Consider the following 20848-nt stretch of genomic DNA (forward strand, 5'->3'; position numbering starts at 1 on the left):
TTTGTCTCTGCGTTGAATAAGTAGCAGGCCTGGGACTGAAACCTGGTCCTTCCAACACTCAGGCTGCTGTGCTATTTGGTATCCTCCATTGTATTTGTGCAGGTACAAAAGGGGAGAATATTAAACCTAAAGAGAGTTCTTAGGTTTAGAAGAGAGTTTGGTGGCCAAATCTTACTACCAAGCTTCTCCTCTTCTTTAGAGTGCTTCACCAAGGAGGCACTCCCAAGGGGAACAAATATAGAATAAAACCCCCAAATATTATTCTTTTAAAAGCAGCCCAAGGGGGCTGGGGATGTGGCTCAAGCGGTAGCGCGCTCGCCTGGCATGCGTGCGGCCTGGGTTCGACCCTCAGCACCACATACCAACAAAGATGTTGTGTCCGCCGAGAACTAAAAAATAAATATTAAAAAAATTCTCTCTCTCTCTCTCTCTCTCTCTCTCTCTCTCTCTCTCTCTCCCTCTATCACTTGCTCTTAAAAAAAAAAAAAAAGCAGCTCAAGACCCCGATACTCCTATAAAGCAGGACTTCTCAAGTGAGCTGGGACAGAACACAAAGTTTGGTCATCCCCCCAATTCACACAGAGGTGGTGAGATGTGTAGCTGTAAAACAGGGCCCAGACCAAATGAATGAGGCTGGCCGACCTGTCTGAGCAGCCTCCAATATGGTGACTGCAGGGCAGTAGTACTTGCAAGAGGACTTGTCACCAACGTGGGAAGAGACAGATGACAGGAGAAGAGGTTCCATGGATGCTTCAGGTTCTGAGTGCTTCAGGTTCTTTTCAGATTGGTTCTTTCTCTTGAATGGGTAGAGAAAAAAAATGGAAGAATTCTTCATCCACTTTGGGTAGAGGTGAAAATATGGGGAGACAATACTGAGCATTCTCCTTCCTGACAACCAGGCCTTGTGAGGAGCTTCAGATTCTAGAAACGAAGGTATGTGATCAACCACGGGAAGATGAAGGTACCATGTCCTGGAAGAACAGGGAAAGAACGGAAGGAGAGAAGGTTTCCAGAAAGATACAGAGCATGACAGGGAGCTTGTGCCCCCCTCCGCCACTATTTTGCTCAAAATTATTTCAGAATTCAGAGGTCTCATGTCAGCTTAGCTAGAACATCACATAAATGGCACGGGCACATGACCACCTCCCCTGGACGGATGAATGCAATCTTCCTGTGCCTCTCTCTGGGCTGGCTGTGCTCCATGCCCTCCTAAGAGAAGCTTATTAATAAGATGGCATCCGTTGTACTCCACTGAGTTTATTTTATCACAAACTCATGGAGGAAAAGGAAAAAAAATACACTGCAACTTACCACAATAAAGTAAATATCGTAAGATAAATGGCAATGTTGGAATGGAAACCACTTAGGGACTCAGAACAGTCAGACACAAACAGTTTCAAGACTATTAGCTGTTAAAGGTTGTGCCTTATGTCACCCAAAAGGGGCTTTCCTCAGATTTATAGCACGATCTCTTGGGAGATTTATTGTCGACTTCATCCCTCTCCCACCCCCACCCCCATTTTAACTTTATGAACAGTCAGCCTGGAAGTTTTTCTAGGTCATGTAGGAACGGGGAGTTGCTGTTTTCCAAGCAACTCCTTGTGGGCCATTTTCTGCAATTTGAGTACTTTATTATGAATCAGATTATGACCAAATCATCTTCTATTGGCCTCTCCAATATACTTCTCCGTGCTTTTCCACCCTGCTCCCAGTCGCAGGAAGCTGGTCTGTAAGGACTGCAGAATGAGCTCTCTTGCCCTGGACTTCCAGTGGAAGTCCAGGGAGAACCGACCCAGAGTGCTGGAAGGTAGGAGAGGGGCTTGGGGCCTATGCTTTTCCAGATGGCTCCAGTTTGCTCTGACAGGCGAAGTCAGTGGCTGGCAAGCAGCCCTCTCCACGCAGCTCTGCTCCAGTCCAGAACCACACCTGCCAGTCATCGATTGTGTCATTTGTTCACAAGTACTCATTTTCTCTCTCAAGGCAGAGTACAACACCCACCTCACTGATATTGAATTTGGCCATTGGACTTAGGATGGTCCATGGGATGGAAGCAGTGGTGACTTTCATCTCCATGGAACAAAGTTTTAAATGCATTCTTGCATGGTCTGGCTCCGTCCCTCTCACTACTGCCCTCCATTGTGAGAAGAGCATGGCCCAACGACAGACCACCATCAACTGGCTTCTCAAATGAGAAGATACAGAGGAGCCCCACCAAGCCACCCAGGGGCTGCAGAGTCGGCAGAACCACAGCCACTTCTACCTCCTGGAAGGTGCACCGGAAAAGAATGTCACCACGAGCCACTGAGATGTTGAAGTGGTCAGTAATCACAGCAAAAGTCCACCAATCCACAAAAAGGTTTGGTAGAGAGCCATGTTAACCAAACTCTAATAATAAACTCTAATGATTAGGAAAGAAACAAGGGAGGGGGAAGAAAGGAGGAGAGGGAAGAAAGGAAGGAAAAGAAGAGGAGGAGAAGGGAGAAGGAGGTAGTTACTGAGGGTTTACTCTGTGCCAGGCACTGTGCCAGAACTTACAGAGGACCTCATTCCATCCTCCTGAGAGCACTAGCTGCTGATAATTATGCCCATTCTGCAAATGAAGAACTGAGATGAAGCTGCTTCTTCAAGGTTCCCTCAAAAAGTCCTGATAAACTGCTCCACAGCTGCAAGGAAGAGAGCAACGTCCAGCTGTGGGTGGAGGGAAGGCCTGGTGAGGACAGCGCTGTGGGCACCTACCTTGCTGGCTGGTAGAATGAGGCAGGAATTCACACTCTTGGTCAGCGGACACCAGAACACCCTCCAGCCAAGGACTCTGCATCGACAAGTGCGAACAAAATACCAACAGGTAAGCGAGCCAGCTCTTGCCTTCCACAGAGGGTGGTCGTCTCTGGGTAGTTCCAGAGCTCACTAGGCTTCTGCAGCTTTCGTGAAAGAAGCACCATAAAACTGCCAAACATGTGCCCAGGAAGAATGATGCAGAACAAGAAATACAAATGGTCGACAAATAAGTGAAAAAAAAAAATGTTCAGCATCACTAGCCATTAGAGAAATGCAAATTAGACTATGCTGAGATTTCATCTCACTCCAGTCAGAGAGGCAATTATCAAGAATACAAGTGACAAGAAATGTTGGTGAGGATGTGAGGAAGAAAAGGGTACACTCATACATTGCTGGTGGGACTGCAAATTGGTGCAACCACTCTGGAAAGCAGTATGGAGATTCCTCAGAAAACCACCATTTGGAACCATCATTTGACCCAGTTATCCCATCCCTTGGTTTATACCCAAAGGACTTAAAATCAGCATACTACAGTGACACGGCCACATCAATGTTTATAGCATTGAGCTGTTTATAGCAGCTCAATTCACAATAGCTAAGCTATGGAACCAACCTAGGTGCCCTTCAACAGAAGAAACAGATGAATGGATAAAGAAAATGTGGTATATACACACAATGAAATAATACTCAGCCATAAAGAACAATGGAATTATGGCATTTACCAGTAAACAGATGGAACTGGAGACTATTGTGCTAAGTGAAATAAGCCAATTCCAAAAAAAAAAAAAAAAAAAAAAAAGGCTGAATGAATGTTCTCTCTGATATGCAGATGCTAACACACAATAAGATGGGGTGGTGGAGAATAGATGTTCATTGGATTAGACAAAGGGGAATGAAGGGAAGGGGAGAAGGGAACAGGAAAGACAGTAGAATGAATTGGACATAACTTTCATACATTCATATATGAATACCTGACTAGTGTAACTCCACATCATGTTCAACCACAAGAATGGGACATTATACTCCATGTATGTAAATGTCAAAATACATTCTACTATCATGTGTAACTAAAAAGAACAAATAAAAAAAATTTTTTTAAAGAATTTATGTAATGCTGCAATCATCCTCTGAAGGGAAAATCAGGTGTATTGATGAAGGGCTAGCATACAAGTTCCTAATGCTTCTTGGGCTTTGCGTCTGTTTCAAGGTTGTCCTCTCAGAAGTGACAGCTTAAGAAGGCTCTGCTTTGAATGGATTTTTCACCCAGGCACCTACTGTCCTTTCAAAAGGCTGGCATGGAGGGTTAGCTCTGGAAGGGCAGGCAACTGGGCTGCAATTCAATTCTAACAAGCCTTTTGGAGGAAGTCACACTCAATCCACTCTGCAGCCTCACCTGTCACCACCTACTGAAATGATGTGCATGCTCTCAGGCCGTCAGTCCATAATGTTGTGATTCCACCATCCTGCCCTATAAGCCTCTCTCCTTTGATCTCGCTTCCTTTTCCTGGAGGGGCTTTCAGTCACCCAGGCATCTGCAAACTTCTTCTCTCCAGTACTACTCAGACTGCTCCCTTGAGGGCCAGGGTAAGCCAGGGTGAATGTTGGTTGAGGGCAAGGACTCCACTGATCTGGCTGCCTTGAACCCCAGCTCTGGGATGACCAGCTGTGTGACCGTCAGAAAGTTACTTAACCTCTCTTTACCTCAATGTTCTCATCTAACTTCTCATTTTACATATTGGTGAGTAAGTGAAAGACTGTGAAGATCCTCCAGGTCAAATAAGGTAATATCCAGCCCCTCCCTCATAAGGTTCTAAGAACTAAATGGGTTAATCATATATAAATTGCTAAGAACAGTGCGGGACACCTAGGGAAAGCCATTGAGCCTGGCATGGTGGCACACATGTAATAATAGCTACTATAGAGTAATCCTAGCTACTCTGGAGGCTGAGGCAGGAGGATTGCAAGTTCAAGGCCAATCTTCTAAACTTAGTGAGACCCTCAGTAAGTTAGTGAGACCCTGTCTTAAAATAAATAAATAAATAAAAAGGGCTGGAGATGTAGCTCAGTGGTAGAGCACCCCTATATTCTATTCCCAGTGCTATAAAACATTGAAATCAGTGCTATTATTTTCAGATAACTTTAGCTCCTGACAAAGTGTGCTAATTAGTTCTGTCTTGCCAGTTGGATGTGAAAGAAGTCCCTCAGAGAGAGACTGCATATTTTTTTTTTTTTCTTTTGTGGTGCTGGACTAGACCTCAGGGCCTCATGCATTCTAAGCAAGCACTCTACCACTGAGGGAGAGCCCCAGATCATAAAATCCCTCTCATTTGTTTGTTTGTTTTGTTTTGTTTTGTTTTTTTGTTTGTTTGTTTCATTTTGTTTTGTTTGCAATGAAGCCTTGTGTTGTTGCCCAGGCTGGTCTTGAATTCTGGTTGCAAGGGATCCTTGGGCCTCAGCCTCCCGAGTGCAGGACTACAGGCATGCCACCGCACCTGGCTCCCCTGTGTCTTATTCACCTTTATATCCCCAGTGCCTAGTGCAGCATGCAGCAGGTTCTCAGGAAATGGCTCATATCTGCTGGGTGTCTTCTGCCCAATTCAACCTTTTTCTGTTCCCCATGCTGGGCCTGGTCTAGTTCACTAGGCTTTGAGGGACACAGGGAACATGTCTGGCCCCTGTGGGGTATGAGAGACCTTGCTGATCATGACAGCTGTTCCACCCAGGTGTAAACTCCTTTTCTTCTAGAAACATCTCCACCCTGCTACTTCAGCTACTCTTGGGTGGATGTGTTCCCAATTTCTCAACAAAGGCTGATGGGGGCCAGGAGGGAGTGAGCAGCTCCTTTTCAGCTCTAGGTCATTGTTGCCATTGGAATTCTTGGTCTGATATTGTCCTAGCCCTTGATTTTTCAAGAGATGATAAATGCTTATGGCATATCTAAATATTTGTGACAATATCAAAAAGTTTAAAAACTATATGTCAAAATACACTCTATTGTCATGTGTATCTAAAAAAACCAAATAATTTAAAAAAAAATTTTAAGTCTAAAAACATTTTGCAGATCAAATGAACACATCTACACTAACTAACATGAGTAAGTATCCTGTGGTTTAGTAGAAGTGGGTACCAACTCATGCCGCTGGACACATAACACCTAATGCCCGGCAGGGGACCCTTTGTTAGGTTCACTAGTAAGAGGCTAGTTTGGAAGGCAGCTCAGTTCCATGCTTTGGGCCCTCATCCTAGCACACAGTCCCCTCCCTCAGCAAGTCCCATTCATTTCATTCAACCTTGTTCACAGCCTCATGATCTCCCACTCATTGGTTTGACAAGTATTTACATATTAAATAACCACAATGTGCCAGATTTTAACCTCTGCAGACATGGCCTAAGTGCATACAACAGAAATGGTTCCTGCCTTAAAGAACTTGCAGCTTTAAATGTTAGGTTTCTCTAACTTCTGATTTTTAAATACTGGTGACTAAATCAAAACGTTTTAAAATCCTCTGTAAATAAAATTTAAAGAAACCTGAAATTGTAAAAATATTTGCTAAAATCTTAATACATGAAAAAGATGAGAAGGTGAAGGTCCCATAGAAAACCTATTGTAACCACACCTCAGTGCTAGCGACCATAAGATTGTAAAAAGTGGTATAGAAAAGAAACAAGGTTCCTTTTATCTACTTCAACATTTTCCATACTTATTTGGCCACAGAACTTTTCTTTCTGGAATATCAGTTTTTGATGAATAGTGAAATATAGTGACATTTTAAAATAAGAACATTTATTTAGCTCATGATCCTAGACATCATCAGTTGGGGCTGGGCTCAAGTGGATGGTTCTCATCTCAGCTGAACTAGCTCACAGGTCAGTGGATACCTGCCAGGTGGGCAGGGGTCTGGTGATTCAGGACAGCTTGCGTGGGAATGGTTCACCTCTGGTTCAACGCTGATGATTCTGGGGAAGTTGGGAGAGCACGTGGAAGGGTGCAAAAGCTCTTGAGACACCAACTTAGGCTGGCACAGGCTCATCCTGCTGCATTCTAGTTATCAAAGCAAGCCTGAAGTCAGTCCAGGAAGGAGAAACAGACTCCGCCCCTTGGTGGGAGAACCTGCAAAGTCACATTGCAAAGGACAAGACACAGGAAGGGGTGAGGGATGATGGCCATGCTTGCACTTCAGTGTCCCATGCAACACCTGTGAAAAAGCCTCGGTGTTCTATGAAACACATTTTGGGAAACTTTAGTGTGCTTCTTGTTTTTGAAGCTGGGGATCCAACCCAGGCCCTTGTACATGTGAGACAAGGGCTCTACCACTGAGCTAACCCCCAGACCTCCTCATTTTTGAGTGAATTTTTGATATATAACTAAACTACTTAAGACTAGTAATTGTCAACCACACTCTAGTAACAGCTTAAGTATTCTCCCACCATGTCTGTTCCACATAGAAGTTTAACCTGTGCACAAAAAGAACATATAGTCATCAATTCCTTTCTACTTTAGAAAACCTTGGATGCTGGGCACAATGATACACACCTTCAATGCACTCAGTGACTCAGGAAGATCACAATTTGGAGGCCAGCCTCAGCAACTTGGTGGGACCCTGTCTCAAAATAAAAAATAAAAGGGCTGAGGATATAGCTCAGTGGTAAGGGCCCCCTGGGCTCACTCCCAAGTACCAAAAAACAAAAACAAAAAACTTGGTCTAGCTGACAGTATTTCAAATGAGTAGAAAAGGAAGGAAAGATGAAGCATAAGAAACATAAGGACTGGGATATTATTAAGATTTAAAAAATAAATAAATTCTGCCATTAGCAATGCCATGGCATAGATGAGACTGGAGGACATTAATTCAAGGGAAAAGAGCCAAACACAGAAAAACAAATAGTATATGATGTCACTCATGTGGGAAAGGAAGAAAGGAAGAAAGCAAGGGAGGGAAGAAAGAAAGGAGGAGAAAATGGTGTGTGAGGTAAAAAATGTTAGTCTGTGATTATTCCACAACGTGTGTGTGTGTGTGTGTGTGTGTGTGTGTGTGTGTATGTGTGTATCAAGATATCAAGTTGTACTGTACGCCTTAAACATGATTTTCATTTGTCAATGCACTTCAATAAAAGTGAAAATAAAAAAAGAAACAAACACTTGTTTTCACCTGTGGCTATTTTTTAAAACAATATAAAAATGTTTAATGCAGTTCAGTTTCACTTTTATATCATTTTAAAAAATTGTTATATGCAAACTTAGTACACGTTCTAAGAAAATATAATTTATTCAGGAGCTGGGGAAGCAAAGTAATACTTATTAACTGCTAAATATGTGCAATCTCCAGCTACCATCTCCTTTGATCCTCCACAACTATGAGCAGGAGATATCATCGCCCCCATTTTACCAAGGAGGAAGCAAGACCAAAGGTTAAACAAGCCCAGGATAGCAGTGCTTCTCCATGGCAGATGGCTGGGAGTCTGTTGCACCAGCCACACACCCACCACAACGAAGGCCATATTGTCTAGGGAAGGGTGAAGCCCCAGGGATGTGTTCTGCTGTTCACAGTTGACCATATTGATATCCAAAAGCAAGCCTGGCCCTCCTTGAGGGAATATTTACTCCCCTGTCCCGTGGGCAGCCGCTTTGGCTGTACAACTGGATTTTGCCAGAGAAACGTGAACAGAACCCTGTGTGCTTCTGCCAAGCTTGAAGAGCCAGCTCAGAACCCGCCATATGCTCTTTTCCTTTCACTCCAAGTGGCACACCATTCCAGGTTGGGACTGACCCATCAGTCTGGAGCCCTGAGTGAAGCCCCCACAGGGGACATAAAGCTGGAGTGCAAGATGAGCCCTTTATAATATTGCTCATTGCACTGGGCCATTGGTCACTACAGCATGATCTTGCCAATTCAGGGCTCTGAATTCCAGGGGAAGATCCACTGCCCAACTTTTTTTTTTTTAATCTTTTTAAGTGCATGATAAATACTAGAGCAGGCAGTGTCTGTGATGAGCACAAGAGGAGTTGAATCCTGCCCTTGCTATGTGCCAGTGTTGGTAAAATTGGGAACAATAGTGTCAATCAGACACATTTGAGGTTATGTCTAATGAGTGATGCAGAGGCCCTCGCTCTGCTGCTGGGACTCCACAAACACCCCAACCTTTCTCTCTCTCTTCCAATTCACACCACCCTTCCCCACTCCCTGGGAGCCCTGTCCTTCCCTGGGGACCTGTGCTCAGGCCACCTGCCTCCCTCTGCACTTCTGCACTTTGTGTCCTGTTGTTCCTCTCTATCTCCAACATCCAGACCCCCATCTTCCCAAACCCACCTCCCCTCCCCCTGCCCCAGCCTTACTCCAGTCTGACACAAGAGAGCCTCAACCTCTTTCCCTGCATCTGTAACCATCAGTGAAATGCTGAGCACAGCTGGATTTTGAAAGCCAGTGGTTAATTGCAGCGAGCTGAGGGTGACCCAATGGCACTTTTAAGTATTTGGAGTGTGAAATAATGAAGATGCTGGTGAGCAGAGCAACTGAAAATCAGCAAACATCCCCCGAAACAGCTTCCAAGGGCTCTGAGGAAAGTACTCCTCTCTCCCCAGCTGGTGAGGACTGTGCTCCAGCCTAGCTGGGAAGCAGACAAGAGCCAGAGGCCACCCCAGGGAGATGTACAGCAGGGAGACTGCGTTCTCAGGCGTGCAGAGGGTTTGATAACTCCCCTGTTACCATGACAGCTGGGCTCACAAAAGATAACAAAGGAAACAAACAACGAAGTCTTTAATGATGAGCCTGAGAGCCCTGGTCTCCTGTTACCCGACATGTCCCTTGGCCCCCATGGCAGGGAGTGAGGGACCCACTAACACCTCTCAGTAAAGAACAGACCTGACCACACTAGGGGTGAAGAGGGCACCTGACCCGACATGGAGAAACCTCAGCTCCGGCTCAGAGCTCTGAAAATCATGAGAACAGTTAATCCATGCCAACAACCAGCACTTTCTTTGCCCACCCCACAAATCCAGACAAATTCTCAAACAAATACCCAAGGAGACCACTCTGTGGCCATCTTGTGGTACCTGGGCTTATCTGTGCTGAGAGAAATCTTATGAAAAGTCTTCGGTCAAATGCAATATTTCTTTCAAGTGCTTACTCTGTACCAGCACCAGGAACAAGGCAACAAAAAATCTAGCCCCCCACCCCTCATTCAAAGAGTTTGTATAGTCAAAGGGCAGAAACGCAAACAAGCAATGTTACCAAGTGAGGTACACGTAGGGTTCTGGAAGTTGGGGAGGGATGACAGGTGCTCAGTAAATATTTAAATGAATTTGCTGATTCTGAAAATGATCCATAAATGACATGAACACACCAGACGCTTCACTAGCCCAGGACATTTGCCCTCACCCTTTCTCTGTCTGGAACACTCTTCCCCAGACAGTCTTGTATAGATTTCCTGCTGCTGCTGAAACAAATTACCACAGCTTTAGAGGCTTCAAATAACACAGAGGTTACAGTTCTGGAATCCAAAACCTAAACCCGAGGTGTGGGCAAGGCTGCGTCCTCTGAAAGCTTCAGAGAGAACCCGCTTGCCTGCCCTCCTCCACTCCTAGAGACCACCAGCACCCAGGTTCCTCACACCACTCCAGCTTCTTGCTTTGTGTGTCACCTGTCCCACTTCTTTCTTGCCTCCCTGTGAGGACCTTTGTGATGACACTGGCCCACCAGGATAATCTCTCCATCCCAAATCAGTCATCACTTCTACAGAGTTCCTTTTACCACATAATGTCCCATGTTCACAGGTGGGGGGGGGGTTAGGATATGGACATATTTGAGGGGTCATTATTCATAATGAGGACAACCCTCCTGGCTCTTGTCCTTAAATTCTCTGCTTGGACATTTTGTCTCTCTGAGCTTTTCTCAGCCAAGCTAGAATAAATTAGGCATACCAACCATTCCTTTGGCACCCCCTACCTTCCTTACCTTGTTTTATTTTTCACCATTTTTTAAAAATCCCCAACAGAAATACAAATACGATGCATTTGCTCATTTATTTATGGATAGTTTCCCCTCTCTATGTGTTGACCCATGACCAAAGCCCAGAACAGCATCTGGCACTTAGTAGGAGCTTAATAAATATTTGTTATTTTAAATAAACAAAATAATTCAATATGGGGCTGGGATTATGGCTCAGCAGTAAAGTGTTCACCTAACACAGGTGGGACCCGGGATCGATCCTCAGCACCACATAAAAATAAAGGCATTGTATTGTGTCCATCTACACTTAAAAAATAAATTAAAAAAAAATAATACAACATATAGATGGAATAGCATTGAAGGTGAGAATTCAGCCAGATAAAAGGGTTGATTCTGGGGGGGGGGAAAAAGGTAGGTGGGTGGACATTTGCCAAGAGAGAAGAAGGGGTGAGGAGAGTTCCAAGAGTAGAAAAGATATGAACAAGACAAGAAGGCCCGATAGTTCTAGAAACAGAACAAGTCTGGGGTCAGTCTGAGAAGGCACTGTTGGTTGTCTGACCAGCATCCATTCCCTCATTCCTCTGCTAATAGATGCCAATTCTGAGCATATGCACACACCCCATGAACACAAGGGTTTGACCCCACACTCTACTTTATCACGTAGGCACTGACCCTGGGGGCCGAATTTCCTAGGCTCCATGTCAACCATTGGTTTGGCCCATAGAAGGCCTAATGGGAAGTCTTATGTACTGAACCGTGTCCCTCCAAATTCTCATGTTGAACCCCTAACCCCTATGACTATATTTAGAGATAGGGCCTTTGAAGAGGTACCTAAGTTTAAATGAGGTCATAAAAGTGAGGCCTTGATCTGATAGGATCTGGTGTCCTTATAAGAAAACACACTAGAGTGCTCTTTCCTTCCCCTTTCTCCTCCCTCTATCTGAAAATGCATGGAGGAGAGGTCTTGTGAGGATTCAGCCAGAAGGCACCTGTCTAGGAGCCACAAGGAGAATCCTCACATGGAATCAATCCTGTGGGATTGGGATTGGGACTTCAGCCTCCAAAACTGTGGGAAAATAAATTTTTACCTTGACCCCCACCAGCCTGTGGTGCAACGGACGTTATGATAGCCCAAGTTGACAAATTCAGGCAGGTGATAGAAAGAAAAATCCAGGATAGTTCTCACCTTCATCCTTGACCCTGGCAGCCATGTGTGGCTCATGGTTCCTGATCCTGCTGGGGGAACCATGAAGGCCCTGCTTGTGCCACATGACCAGGGCCCCACCCTAGGATGTTGTCCTGACGTCTATGCCTCTCTGCTTGCTGACCCCTGGGTGGCTGAAGCATCCCTTGTTGGCTTCACATTACCTGTGTGATCAATTCCCTACCTTTGATCCCTCTCTTTAAGAACTGGCAGTGGTTTTGGATTTCTGGCTGGACTCTGCCTGACACCTCACAACTAAGTGTGAGGGAAGCAGCATCGAGGAGGCTACATGGCATGCAGCTGCAGGCCACCAACCCCCCGCCCCCACACCATTGACCATCAAACCACAGTATGAATCACATCCAGAGGGCTTGGGAGAGGGGACATCCCTGCAGCACTGTTAGCAGGAGGAGGTGCACTTTCAGGGCTCCATTTTAGAAAGAAGTCACAAAAAGCATCTACCTGCAGCACCTGAAGAACTGGAGCATCCATTTCCCACGTGGTTCCTCAAATGCTGTGTAGACACAGCTTGAGACTCTTTTCCCAAAAGGAATGGCAGTGGGAAGGGAGGAGAGACAAGGTGAACAGGTGGGAACTGGCCCTCCCACCCTCTCTAGATCTGAGTACTTTGGTTCCTAAGCCATGTCTAAATCAGAATTTATAATGGTCTTGGTGCTTCAGTGGAAAATGCAGTGCTCCCACCTCCACCCCTTCCTCTCCTTGCAAACCTGGATTCTGGCCCTTAAAATCTAAGAACAGTAGGGGCTGACAAAATGCAAACCAGAAACACCCCAGTCAGCACTCACATTATAGGATTTATCAGTTCCGTATAAGGGTGTCATATGGGTGCTACAGCGAATGCCAGCTGGTAGCTATAACTCAAAGGGCCAGCCTCTGGGTCTGCACCATCAGTCATGTGGAGCGTGCAGAAACCTATTCATTCCTTGTCATCTTTCGGCAAAACTTCTCTGTCTCTTTTAGTTGATTTACTTTCCTCCCTTTTCCCTCTTCTCTTTCTTTTTCATTCTTCTTTTCAAATATTCTTGGAAACCCTTTGCTGCCAATCACTGTCAGCGGCCATTCAGAAGGGCTGAGCAGAGTAGCAGCAGATGCACAGTGAGACACAAGGACTTGGCAATGAGCCGGGAGGGTGGCTTGTGGGGGAGCACTCCTCTCTCGAGAAAGAGCAGATAAAATACTCAATGCTAATGGAGCCTGGGAAGACGTCTAATCTAGTAAGAGTCATCCTTCAGGTGCATGGACCAGCAGAAAACAGAATCGAATGCTTCAGCCCACAGCACTGATCTCTTTCAAGTAATATTAGAAATGCAATTCTCGGGCTGGGGATGTGGCTCAAGCGGTAGCGCGCTCGCCTGGCATGCGTGCGGCCCGGGTTCGATCCTCAGCACCACATACAAACAAAGATGTTGTGTCCGCCGAGAACTAAAAAATAAATATTAAAATTCTCTCTCTCTCCCTCTCTCTCACTCTCTCTTTAAAAAAAAAAAAAGAAATGCAATTCTCCTCCAAGAGAAAGCTGCTGAGATTTATATTTATTGCTAATGTATTTATGGTTGAAGAAGAAAACACAACGGTCTCCTACAGTGGCCCTGGAACTAAATACAAACAGAAAATGTGGGAGCTAGAGATGGGGTCCTCAGGCCCAGGAGGCCAGGAATCATCTGAGACACTCTTATGATAGGTGTCTGATTATCCAGGTCAGAGGGGTTGGCTAGGGTAGTTGGTGAAAGGAAACAGGTTTTAAAGATGCTAAGTGGGTAAGGATTCTTAGTGTTTAAGAAAAGTTACAGATCTCAGGAAAATGTTCATGAGAAAATTCAAAAGGTTCACTTCTCTGACTATTCTGCGTGTTGGTGCACACAAGATCCTTTGCCATCTTCACAGTGACGAGCACAGAGCCACCCACACATGGAGCATTCCACAGGGCCAATGTCTGGGAGGCAGCCTGGCCTTGAGAGCCTCCAGTGGTTAATCTCCAAACATTAATGTGACATACTGAGTCCTTGAGGCTGAGGCAAACTTGAGCCCTCTCAGAACCAGTTTTATAACCTGCTTCGACATTTCATCATTTTTTTAGTACAGTGAAGAGAACTGGGATCTCTCTGCAACTCCCAGAGGCCCTCAGTATCAATGACTTAATGAAGAAAGTGCTAGCAAGAAGGTCAGCATTTCCCAAAGTCCTCCAAAGAGCAGATAAATCCTGACTTCTCTGATATTTTATATACAAGATCTCAGTTGGATCTCTTTAGAGTGTATGCACTGGGGGGAAGGAGGAAGTCTTTTTTTTTTTTTTTTTTCCTGAAAAACTATGTAACCATTGAATCCCAAAGCAGGAAGGGGGGGGGGGAGTAAGAAGAGACATTACCCCCTTTTAAAAAAAATTTTTTTAGTTGTAGATGGACACAATAGCTTTATTTTGTTTTGTTTCTATTTTTTAAATTGCTTATTTATTATTCTAATTTGTTATATATGACAGAATGCATTATAATTCATACTATACATATAGAACACAATTTTTCATATCTCCGGTTGTATACAAAGTATAGTCACACCATTCGTGTCTTTATACGTGTACTTAGGGTAATGATGTCCATCTCATTCCACTTTCTTTTCTACCCCCCCATACCAGCTCCTTTCCCTTCCACCCCTTTGCCCTATCTCGAATTCATCTAATCCTCTCATGCTCCCCTCCCTAATCCCACTATGAATCGGCCTCCTTATATCAGAGAAAACATTTGGCATTTGGTTTTTTGGGATTAGCTAATTTCATTTAGCATTCTTTCCTCCAATGCCATCTATTTACCTGCAAATGCCATGATTTTATTCTCTTTTATTGCTGAGTAATATTCCATTGTGTATATATACCACATTTTCTTTATCCATTCATCTACTGAAGGGCATCTAGATTGGTTCCACAGTTTAGCTATTATTGTGAATTATGCTGCTATAAACATTGATGTGGCTGAAACCCTGTCGTGTGCTGTTTTTAAGTCCTTCGGGTAGCCGAGTCAAATGGTGGTTCCATTCCCAGTTTTCCAAGGAATCTCCAAGCTGCTTTCCATATTGGCTGCACCAATTTGCAGTCCCACCAGTTTTATGTGGTGCCAGGGATCAAACCCAGTGTCTCACGCATGCTAGGCAAGCACTCTACCACTGAACCACAACCCAGCCCCCGACAATACCCTTTTTTAAGCCCCCAGAGATTCAGCAACAATTTTCGACCATTAACTTTGCTTCAGTGATCTCCCTTTGCCTCTGTCTGTCTGTCTCTCTCCCCTCTAGCACATCCCTTAGTCTCAGCCTCACATTCTCTGGTATATACTCTTCCTGATCCTCTTCATCTGGTCAAACCCTGCTCAACTTTCAAACTCCCTCCCCAGGGAATCCCTTCCTCAGGGAAGCCCTGGACCTCTGATAGTAACAGACCCTCTGTGATACCACAAAACGGCTCCCGTCCTGCTCCTCCTCGAGGCCAATCGCCACTACAAATCACCAAGTACTAACATACTTATTTGTTTTGCGTCTGTCTCCTCCTATAGACTGTCAGCTCCGGGAAGGCAGTGTGGCAGCCCTAAACATGTGCCAGTCAGGTCTCCTGTGAGAGAGAGAGCGATTGATCCACTGGCCCCATCCCTGCGCTGTGCTGGCTGCTCTCCCAGTTCCAGCCACCCAGCACATCAGGGGTGAGGCGCTCTGAACACTGAGAGGCCACATTGCCTCAAGGGCTCCCTCTTCACAGAGCCCAAAGGTTCTGAGAACTAGCTTCATTCTGAGTCTCCCCAGGGCCTGCATGAGATTTGGTATATAACAGGTGCTCACTGCTATTTGTTCACTAAGATGAGCGAGGGCGTGCAGCCATGGTGAAGGCTACTTAGAGCCAATGCCACACCCTACAGAATCCACGCAATGCCCCATTCTTCAGAGCCTTTCTGTTATAAGAGTGGCCATACTGATGGAGGACTGACAAAAAGCTGTTCTCGCCACTGTAGCATCTTATAAACAAAGTCCTCTTATGAGTATGTGTTATGCCTTGAGTTACAAAATGTGCAAACTATTTAATCCTTACAATTAGCAGTATGAGGTTAATCTTTTATTATACAAACAGATGAGAAAACTAAGGCTTAATAAATTAGCATATAGCTTTCCTGTGGTGCTGACCCTCCCCCAGATCTTGGTGACTTAAAACTATGGTATACAAATAGGAGCTCTGTTTAGCCACCCTGGTGCCTCCTTTTCATCTTTCAAAGAAGGAAGCTAAAAAGGCTTTTGAGGACCGAAGGTGTGAAGTTTGACCTCTGACTCTGGAGTAGGTGAGGCCTGAGTTGGCCTCAACCTCACATCTCCCAGGAACACAATGGCAGGTTTGGTGGAATTGAGATGCAGGGACCTGCGGTAGTGTCTGTAGATTTGCTGTGTACTGAGACTCTCTTTTTTCATCAGCTCTGGCACACCCAAGTCAGCTGGCTTTTCAAACACAATGCAAAGCCCACTTGCTGATCCATTCTTGTCTCTGAGGACAGCTGGAATTCAGCAAAGATGTGGCATTTTATTATTTTCTGTCTTCATCTTATCGCTGTGACTATGTCCAGAATTCTCTGTTCTGGGCTTGTTGTTTGAGTGAGGGAAGCAAAAAATAGTCTATTTTTATGTCATTCCACCTATTATTTTGTTTTAATCTATATCCACTTTTGATAAACATTAAAATTATTTAGTTTCTCAGATTTTTTTTTTTTTAGAACAGCAGGTTACCCCAAATGGCCAGGAAAGTTCAACTGAGCTTCATTTTGGGTAGTTCACTTTCAGTAAGTGCCCAGATGGGGCAAATCAGAACAGGTTCTCTTAAAAAAAAGGGGGGGGGGAGGGGCTGGGGATGTGGTTCAAGCGCTTGCCTGGCATGTGTGCGGCCCGGGTTCGATCCTCAGCACCACATACAAACAAAGATGTTGTGTCTGCCAAAAACTAAAGAATAAATATTAAAAATTTTTCTCTCTCTCTCTCTCTCTCTCTTTCTCCTCTCTTTTAAAAAAATCATAATATAAAACTAGAGTATTAAATAAGCCTTTTTCAACTGCACCTAAGATTCCTACTCCTTTACCCCCACCTGCCACCTTAGGAGATTCTGATGTGCCCCATCAGTTGGCAACCACTGCCCTCCACGGGGTATGAGGGATGTTTTGCTCCAACTCTGGACAGGTCTGTGACAAATGATTCCAATCATGTAGACAGGGATTCATTTGGGTTCCAGAACATCCCTCCACTGAGACAGCCTTACCATGGGCCCCTCAAGGGACAGAAATAACCAGCTCATGAAAAGCAGGAGAGACACAGCTTGGATACTGGCAGCTCACCTCTGACTGCCTGCAGCCTTCCAGCTCACAGCTCTGATGCTGCCAAAGTTCTTTCCCACCGGAAACAGCATCTGGTTTCCTGATTTGGGCCTCTCCTTTGTCAAAGCAGGTCCTCTCCCAGCAGGACCTCCAGTCCCTGAATTACTTCTGAAGCTTAATTGGAGTCATGGGTCTGAGAAGCCTTAGTCACCCTGAGAGGAAGGCAGTCCCAGGGAGAGAGACCTTGGTCCCCTGCCTAGGGCCCACCAGTTGTGTTGGCCTGAGTCCTGCATCCAGCATCCAGTGAGCTGTGATCTGATCCAATCCCATAACCATGTCAGTTCCTCAGTTTCCCCACCCATAAAACTCTGCTTTGAGACTTGGAGTCTTAACAAGCCTGAGCCTTTCCTGGATAAATTAACCAGGTGCCGGAAACATCTGTGGCTGGAACCGGAATCTGCTGTATAAACAGAAGAGAGCATTCTCATACACAAGGCTACAGCGAAAGCTCAAATACCAAGCCTGACTTCATCCTAGCTGTCTGAAGTAGTATCTCAGGCAAGTCAACTTCTTCTTTAGTCAAGGTTAAATTTAAAGTGACTCACCATCTCCTGTACCATGCTCAATGCTACTCAGGACAAAGGGTTTTCTGTAAAAAGTAGAGAATCAGTGTTCCTTGCAGCACTACAGCACTTTCCATCTAAATCATATAACAATTCTTAAAAAAAAAAATTCCAAAATAAGGTACATGCCATATAGTCAAGGACAAAACTTGTCTTATTCGCTACCATATCCCCAAAGCTCAACACAGTGCTAATTCATGTTAAAAGAACTTGTTGTGTGAATGAACAAATAATAATTCTGGAAAAATAATACTATATGTTTGGATAGGATTTTAAACAAACTTTATAGCATCTGTCTCCATATTCTCCTTAGTGTATGAGTTTCTTAGGACAGAAAATACTAAGTTGTGTAGTAAACCAGTTCATTAAACCTCAAAGAAGTGAACCTGACATATTCAAGTTGGTATAAACTCAGAATCAAGACTTAAGTCTCCAACATCCAATAAAGTCTTCTCACCTTTACCACTCACTGCTTCTGTCTATAGTTAGGGGCAGAAACCTATAATACTTGGCCAAATCCAGTGGGGAATTCCTGATTTTTCTAAATAAAATTTTACGGAACACAGACACACCTACTTATTTACATATTGTCTATGACTACAATCCCATTACTACAGCAGAGTTAGTAGTTGCTATAGAGATCACATGGCCCACAAAACCTGAAATACCTACTACCTGGTCCCTTACAAAAACAGCTGTCTGAAACCTGCTCTATAGCCTCCTTTCCATGGGTGGAATCCCATATAAGTTCTAGGGGCTTCTGTTAGAAATAAGGGCTGCCTTGGGGCTGGGGATGTGGCTCAAGCGGTAGCGCGCTCGCCTGGCATGCATGCGGCCCAGGTTCGATCCTCAGCACCACATACAAACAAAGATGTTGTGTCCACCAAAAACTAAAAAATAAATATTAAAAAAAAATTCTCACTCTCTCTTAAAAAAAAAAAAAAAAAGAAGAAATAAGGGCTCCCTGGGTATTGCTGTTTGGTCAAGCAGCCCACACAAATACCACATCATCTTATTTAATTCTCCTGGCAACGCTATGAGATCTGCATTATTTATTACATGCACATATAATGTAATAATAAAATTGGCCTGAAACATGAAATGGTGGGAGGTTTTTTTTGGGGGGAGGTGTTTTTGTAGGTTTCATATTGGCAGTTTCATATAAAGCAAACTAAGATTATCATCTCCATTTTTTAAAATATTTATTTTCTAGTTGTAGGTGGGCATAATATCTTTATTTCATTTTTTAAAAATGTGGTGCTGAGGTTTGAACTCAGTGCCTCACATGTGCTGGGCGAGCACTTTACCACTGAGCCACAATCCCAGCCCCATTATCTCCATTTTTTAACGATGGAACAAATGAGAAAGTAGAGTAACTGGCCCCTTGGCATAGTTAATAAGTGAAGTTAAGTTTAGATACTAGCCAGCTCTGTGTCCAGGGCAACTACTTGAAATATTTCTTATTAAAACTTTACATTTCATTTTATATGTTAAAAGTTTTGTTAATTTTGAAGTAGAAGAAAAAAACAAATTGTGTTTAACCAAGTCTTTTTCAGAATTTATTTGACCAGAAAAGTGTTTTCCCCTCCACAAGTAATATCTAAGAATATTACACAAAACTAGTGTTCCTTGGAACAGACATTGGGAAATACCTCCACTCCTCCATCCCCGTAAATAACCTACCACATTTCATAGGTACTGCAACACCATTCCCAGTGGTACAGCCATCTCCTGCCTCCCCAGAATGCCCACACAATTGCTCTGGGCATGCCCAATTTGAGACACTGTAGCTTTCTCCACAAGCAAATGAAACTCCATTTTCACTAAAATAAGCCGAATGGTCCATGCCATTGCTGCAGGCTAATTCCATTTATAGAAATAATAAGGCTCCATCCTTGTGTGGCCTGGGATGTTTATTTCATACACCCATATCTCCCATTTGTGATGCAAATAAACTGCATCTTCCATCAAAACTGCTCACTCTTCCTCTAAGTACAAGTTCTTTGGATTTATGTGCTGAATCAGTTGCAGGCTTTTTTCCAATAGTAGCATCCCAAATCTGAGACTCTCTTCTAGTCCAGGTCAATTAAGTGGCATGGAATATGCTCATCTGATTTTTTTTTCCTTTTTAAAAGAGGGGACCATGACTTTCTATGTAAAGTTGAAATTCTGGGCTCCATTTACTACACACTTTCTTAACCAATAATATAAGACCATAACTTGTCACAAGAATCCATTCCTCCCTTTCCCACTCCAAAAATATTAACTTGATAGGGAGGTTAGAAATCTATCATAACCAATGACAGACATCCATGCACAAAAATAGCAAGTCTTGAGTTTAATATTTTATTGCCATATTTTGAAACAACTGGCTAGGCAGCTGCTACTGTTATCTTCCAATTACTTCTCATTTTTCCAGAGTTTTAAATGCATGCTGTGACAAATTAAATCTAAATTTCTATATGCTCTTTGAAAAAAAATGACTATTTCAGAAAGCACTGCGCGCGCACACATACACACACACACAAATTGAGATGTAAAGGAAGAAAGAGATATTGGCAGAAGATGAAAACATTATTCCTGATGCTCTAATAGCTTCTTTATATCTCCTTAAGAGATGCAGATTTGCTTCCCCTAAGTGGTCCAGGTATTCTCGTTCCTAATAAGCTTTCAGTACCAAGACTTTGCAGTTTGCTAAAAATGCACTTTTCCCTGCAATTTTATAAAGGTGCTCAGGAAGAAAATCCTTCATCAAAGTCAAACATCATGCATGCTCTCATGTCTAACACTCCATCAACAGTGCTCAAATATACAAGAAATCTCTTAAAAGAATCAATGGATGGTATTTTGAGGGATATCAGATCAAATACAATTGCACATGATTCCAATAGAATATCAAGGCATAGAACACTGTGATTATTATTTGCCAACATCAACATACTTTTCATT

The 20848-nt window shown here is 43.9% G+C and overlaps 1 long non-coding RNA gene across 1 annotated transcript; it reads right to left on the reverse strand.

Moving 5' to 3' along the window:
* Positions 1-486: 486 nt before the first annotated feature.
* LOC308633574 lies at positions 487-3042 on the reverse strand. Its single transcript, XR_014018802.1, has 2 exons — positions 2737-3042; positions 487-971 (listed from the first exon to the last, which is right to left on the reverse strand). It is a non-coding gene; the product is annotated as an uncharacterized lncRNA (long non-coding RNA).
* Positions 3043-20848: the final 17806 nt, after the last annotated feature.

Source organism: Spermophilus citellus (assembly GCF_964194105.1).
Source record: "Spermophilus citellus genome assembly, chromosome: 14".
NCBI lineage: Eukaryota > Metazoa > Chordata > Mammalia > Rodentia > Sciuridae > Spermophilus > Spermophilus citellus.